Genomic DNA, 6,333 nt, shown 5'->3' on the forward strand with positions numbered 1-6,333 from the left:
AGATGTTTTGACTACAACATCCCTTCATTTATCTGTTAAGGATTAGATAAAAAATTCTTTTTTAACACGTAAATATCTCTAATAGAACTGGATATCTATTCATCTAATGCAACTATATTTATCTGGGTTCTGTGAAAATGTACTAAAGTTTTCTTAAAGAAGTTGTGCTATCTCTTTAATCCTTTCATTGTAATGTGTTCTGTAAATACACTTATGTCAGGAACAACATTGTCTGGGATTTTATTCCATCTGCTTATGTTTTTATCCTTTCTATTCCAGATTGGACACCTAGTTTTCATCTTTTGAGTATTTCTCTTTGCTGAAATGTCTGAACACTTCAGAATCATTTGTGTCTTCTACTATATTACTTTGGCACTGAAATTAAAGGAGTGTCCGTTTTCTTGTGCCTTTAGCTTCCATTTTAAGTCCTTTAAGTCCAACCCAGTTTAAGGAGACGTTGCCTTCTGTTTGCCCTTTTTTCCACTCTGAAGCCACTATATTAGTTCATACAGAGGAATATTTCACCCTTTCCCAAATACTCATTGTCTGTTTCCTACTTTTATGTCATTGCTGAAAGGGCAAATTCCATTTTTTTATTATGCTGTCATGTTGACATTTGGTGTTTCATATCAGATTATTTATATGCTTATCTGCCAAAGGAGTATTATCTCACTCACAATATCTACTTAATAAAAAAGGAATACAGTCTATGTTGATTCTCAGATAATTATAGAATCTGATGTGACACAAGGGACAGATTATTATGAGAAACAGGCAAGGAACATGAGTGTAGATAGGGGTTCAACTTTTGCAAAAGATAGTTTAAGTGCAAAATATTTTAAACAGGGATAAAGATCTGCAATTTGTTTGGGACAAGCAATCCAAGATCTAAATGATTCTCTCATAGCAGATGCATTCTAATGTGAGTTAGTCTTGTAAGGTAAGTAAAAACATCAGAAGTTTAGTGAGAAGAAGGGATCTATCTTCACAGTTACTCTTCCAAATAATTGCATAAGAGTTAAACCTACTATTTAAAAAAAGAAACAAAACAAAAAATATGTGGCTATATAACATATGAAACATATGAAGAATGGTTACAGGAATTGGATATGACTACTCTAGTGAAAAGAAGGACTAGGGATGTAGCAGTATTCCAGTATTTGAGGGGGCTGCCAGAAAGAACAGGGGGTCAACTTATTTTCCATAGCACCAGAAGGCAAGGCAAGAAACAATGGATGGAAACTAATCAAGGAAGAAGCAACTTAGAATTAAGGAGAAACTTCCTAACAGTGAGGACAATTAACCAGTGGAACTTGTCTTCAGAAGTTGTGGGTGTTTCATCACTACAGGTTTTTAAGAAGTCTGGACAGCACTTGTCTGAAATAGTCTTTGGTCTCCTACTTGAGCAGCGGGTTGGACTAGAAGGTCCCTTCCAGCTCTATTCTCTATTGTTTATATGCTTACATGCATTCATTCACAAGGGAGAGCTTAAATTTGACTCATCCCTCTGCCATGATCAGTTCTAATCTCTGGCAGGAAGAAATTCTCCAGTATGCTACAAGAAGATAGAGAGAAGGGAAAAAAGACTAGAAAGAGAGAAGAAAAAAATGGAAATAAAAAGGGATATAGTGAGAGAATGGAAGAATCTACATGCCTTTGGCTTTAGCCCCATCCACAGCTTACTGAAGCCTTATCTGTTCTTGCCATGTATCCTTGCTACAGATTATTCCTTAGAAAAGCTCTGATCTAATGGTCCAAGTAAGCTCTCCTATGAGGATGCTACTGTATTTCCACTGGAAACTTGCCCTAGCCAAGAGGTAGATAGAGTGCAAGATGTGATCACACAGATGACAATAGCCCTAATCTGATGGGTTTTTTTTTTCTCCTCCTATGAATTGGTTTCACTATGGACATTCCAACAAAGATAGGGATATGTCTTCCATCTGCTACCCAATACAAATTGCAATTAGACAGTTCACTGCTAGCACTGCATCTGAGTCTTAACTCTTATCTGGTCTCTTTCAATAATCTAGTGACAATGATATAGGTTCAGCCATTGTTAGAATTAGATGGTCTGAAAAGACTGTCCAGGTGACACAATTATCTTCCCCACCCCTCAGACAAATTCCTTAAGCTCCAGGATATCTGACTGAGAATTCAAACTGTGACTGAAATTTCAAACCCTATAGAAGCCTTAACCATGTAAAATGTTGTGATAAGCAATGAGAGATTATCAACATATCAGCATCCTATTAGCAAGCTCTTCATTATGAAACCCTGTTTTGACTAGGATTGCATATAGACTAAAGTTTAATGAAATAGCTACTTTACAGGTAAAACATGGAATGAAGGTTAGTTTATGCAGTGAATTTCATTGTTTTGCTGGTATTTTCAAAGTCTTGTTTGAAAATACAAACTCACATGCTTTATGATACTATCCATTCCTGGGTACCTTAAATGTATTTTTCACCAGCAATCATGCTGACAAAAATAACAATAATAAAGTTCAAATAAGTTCAAACCAGAGTTACATAATCACTCATCCTGTGTTTTCATTTTCTAAAGATGACAGATTTCTTCTGGACCGTTATCTATGACATTTGGAAAATTGAATGTTGGAGGGAGAAAGACCCACCCAACAATGCTTAGATTTGCTTTTGACCTAAAAGGGAATAAGTTGTCAAGAGTTATTGATCATCTGATAGCTTTTTGCTTTTTCTACATTGAAAAACTGAAGGAAAAAAACAAAACTATAAAATAGGCAGGGATAACAGCCACCTTGGAAGAAAACAGACTCAAAAATCAGGGGAATAAACAAGACAAATGGATGGATCCATCCACTATAAATACTGGCTTGTGGGCAAGGATTCTGATTCCATTTTGTGGTGAAGGTAAGAGGGCAACCATTTTTTATTTTATTTTTTTAGGATAGTCACCCACACCCACACCCAACCATTCCTGTCATCTTGAATCAGAACATATTGAGTCCAGGTGACAGTGCTGACAAAGAGACTTATGTAGCTTTGTATTCTTCTGTATTTTATTGCTCACATTAGTTCTTGGGAAGGGGGAAAATGTGGAGCTCAACAGCCCATAAATCTTCACTGACATTCTTCATGATATTGTCTCCTTGGGTTAGGGAAACTGAAGGTGACATACTGTATCCTCTTGTGCTAAGAGAAGCTACATTCTACATAGATCAGAAAATTCCAAGTTCACAAAACAATAGAAATAACTACTTTTCAACATTTAAAAAAATATTGTTAAATGTTTATTTATTGAAAGCACAGCAGGAAGATCTGAACCAAGATCAGTTTCACTTTTATGGCTCACTAAAATTTTGAAATTGGTATGTTTCTGTGTAATTGTTACAAATGTTGGGGCTCTCACAGCTATGCCAAAAAGAAAAGGAAAAACAAAACACAAAATAGTTGTTTAAATAAAATGTAATGGTGGAAGGAGCCAAATTGTTGGATTAAGTAATTAATAGGATTGCCCACAAATTTTTCCCAACTGGTCACTGGTTAAATCAAACTTTTCTTGGACAATAAATAGTTACAAGATGCTAAGGAAGACATGGTGACCTTAATTACTATTTAATCTCATGCAGTGGTGGGATTCAAATATGTGAACAACTGGTTCTCCGTGTCGATGTTGCTTTTGTAAGTCCATTCTGGGCCCGGGCAACAAAAAATTAGCTACCGGTTCTGCCAAAGTGGTGAAAACTGGCTGAATCCCACCACTGATCTCATGTCTTCATAATTTTCTGAGCCAATTCAGTTCACTAATCAGGCCTAACAGTTCTACAGAAAAAGATGAAAAAAGTTAATCCATTATATTTGTGTCCCAACCTCTGATAATCAATTCTGTTACATTGATGGACATGGGCATAATAATTCCTTGTCACTTTCTTGTCCCTTTGCACAAAGCCTCCTCAATGTTCGTCTGTTTGAAGTTTGACAGATAAGAGGTTATTTTCAGTTTTTCCAGAATAAACTTTCCAGAATACAAAATTTGCCCTTGATTTCTAAAAAAAAACAAAAAAAAACAAAAAACTGGCCCATGAAGGAAAAGTATTTTGTTTTGATCTTTATTTTTATGGAATGTTGTGAAACTAGAATCTTTATATGAAAAAGAGGGCCATTGAAGTCCATAAGTAAGTAAGTAAGTAAGTAAGTAAGTAAGTAAGTAAGTAAGTAAGTAAGTAAGTAAATAAGTAAGTAAGTAAATAAATAACTAAAATTCCAAGGAAATCTGATTATAGTAGATAGACAACATCCTACTTCCAAGTAAACTAACATGGCCAAGGATCCTCATCATGCAACACAGTGCTTTTCCTTTTTTCTGTTTTTCCAAACAATGGTTGCAAAATTCATGTGTGTTGGGCACTCAAGCTTCTTGCTCTGAGTCTCATTCTTCAGAGACAAAAACAGAAGGAGGAGTGCATGATTACACCACTGAGGTTTGACACTGAAGTGAGACACTATAGTCTTTTCCTGCTCCACTTCTTCTTTTCTTCATGGTTCAAATGCCAAGAGCATGGCATAGTAGAAAAGCCATTATTTAAAATATCTGAATAGCTGACATACTGACTCAAACCCAGTAATATCCAGTCAGGCAGGGCAACAGCTTGAGGATTGATATCATATGATCCTACTGGGTTATAGCCTGGAAGATACAGGTTATTTGATGGTAGTAACACAATGATTATGGGATATAAATCAGCTGTATTGATGCAGGAATCAGCACCAATGTGGAGTAAGAGTAAGATCAGGGAAAAGAATTGTTCAGTCATTAAGTCATGCATGTCCCAAGTGATAGCTTTGAATTAAGACTACCATCCTTAGCCACAAACTGTACTTTTTGCTTCCACCTGGATTTTTGAAGACAGGATATAGTAGCTCAATTTGTCTCCAGGAAACACTCTGCTTTCCAGCTGTTCTTACCAAAGGAGTGCATTGCATGCAGAATAAGATTTTCCCTGATTCCCATACAGAATTCTGCCTCAGGCAGGTTTCACCATATGAAATGTTTAATCTGATGAAATTGCAATATTTGCAACTTCCAAACCAGAGGCAACCTTATTGTGCCACAAAGTGTTGTTGAGAAAATACAGAAAGTGTGGCAGAAGCTTTGGCCAAAAAGATCCAGATGCTCAGTGTCTCCTGAACCTGTAAATGAGCTAAACATTTTTCCCACTGCAAATAACAAGAAAAGGTAGTGAGACACAAACTTCTCTCGCTCCACGTTGCTTGTCTGCAGGTGGCAGAACACTGGGCTTACTAAATCACTGATTTTATAGCTGATGTCACCAAAAAGATTTAGGGAACTTGCATTGTTTCTTCTTTAGCATTTTGGTTTTTTATTTCAATGGTTAAATGTTTGTGGTGTTTCCTTTCATGTGAAAAAAAATGAAGAAGTGATTTATCAAAGCTATTTACATGCAAGTCTTTATATCAGCTTTTGTTTCCAAGTGTATTTATTCACTTATTGGGAAAATCTCTACTTCCTTTTTAAAGTGCTGGGCTTAAATGGGGACATTATTCCTTGTGATGTCCATCAGGATATCTAAAGGAACATTTTCAGTGATAAATTAATGAATTTAATTCATTTGTTAGAATACTATCTTCCTGAAACTAAGTACAAATAGTTATGTCCAGTGTGTCTGGAGATATTGTATAGAGCGCTAAGGAGATATCTTGAAGCAAGTATTCAGAAACAGTTATATAAAAAAATGAGGACAGAAACATTCCTAAAGTCTCAAGGATAGATTTTGGATGATTTTTCTTGAGTCACTGGCATATAAAAGGAAGATAAGAAGATGCATTTGTAAGATTCAGTTATTATAGGCTTATTTATTTATTTATTTAATTTTATTTATATGCCGTCCAATCCCAAAGGACTCAGGGCGGCGTACAAAATTAAAACAATCATCAACAATAAAACAATAAAATAATACAATCATACAGCATGTCCGATCATATCCCGCCCCCCCCCCGGGGACATCAGCCCCAGGCCTGCCGGAACAGGAGAGTTTTAACGGCTTTCTTAAAGGCCGGCACAGTGGGAGTAGTTCGAACCTCGGGGGGAAGTTGATTCCACCAGGTCAGAGCCACCACAGAAAAGACCCTTCCCCGAGGGCCCGCCAGCCGACATTGTCTGGCCAATGGGACCTGAAGGAGGCCCAATCTATGGGACCTCACCGGTCTCTGGGAGCTGTGCGGCAGTATGCGGTCCTGTAAGTAACCTGGCCCTATGCCATGAAGGGCTTTAAAGGTGATAACCAACACCTTGAATTGCATCCGGAGACCCAGGCTTAGTCCTGGTCTTCCA

The sequence above is a fragment of the Crotalus tigris genome, unplaced genomic scaffold, assembly GCF_016545835.1.
Source record: "Crotalus tigris isolate CLP2741 ecotype Arizona unplaced genomic scaffold, ASM1654583v1 scf7180000017841.2860490, whole genome shotgun sequence".
In the NCBI taxonomy this organism is placed as follows: Eukaryota; Metazoa; Chordata; class Lepidosauria; order Squamata; family Viperidae; genus Crotalus; species Crotalus tigris.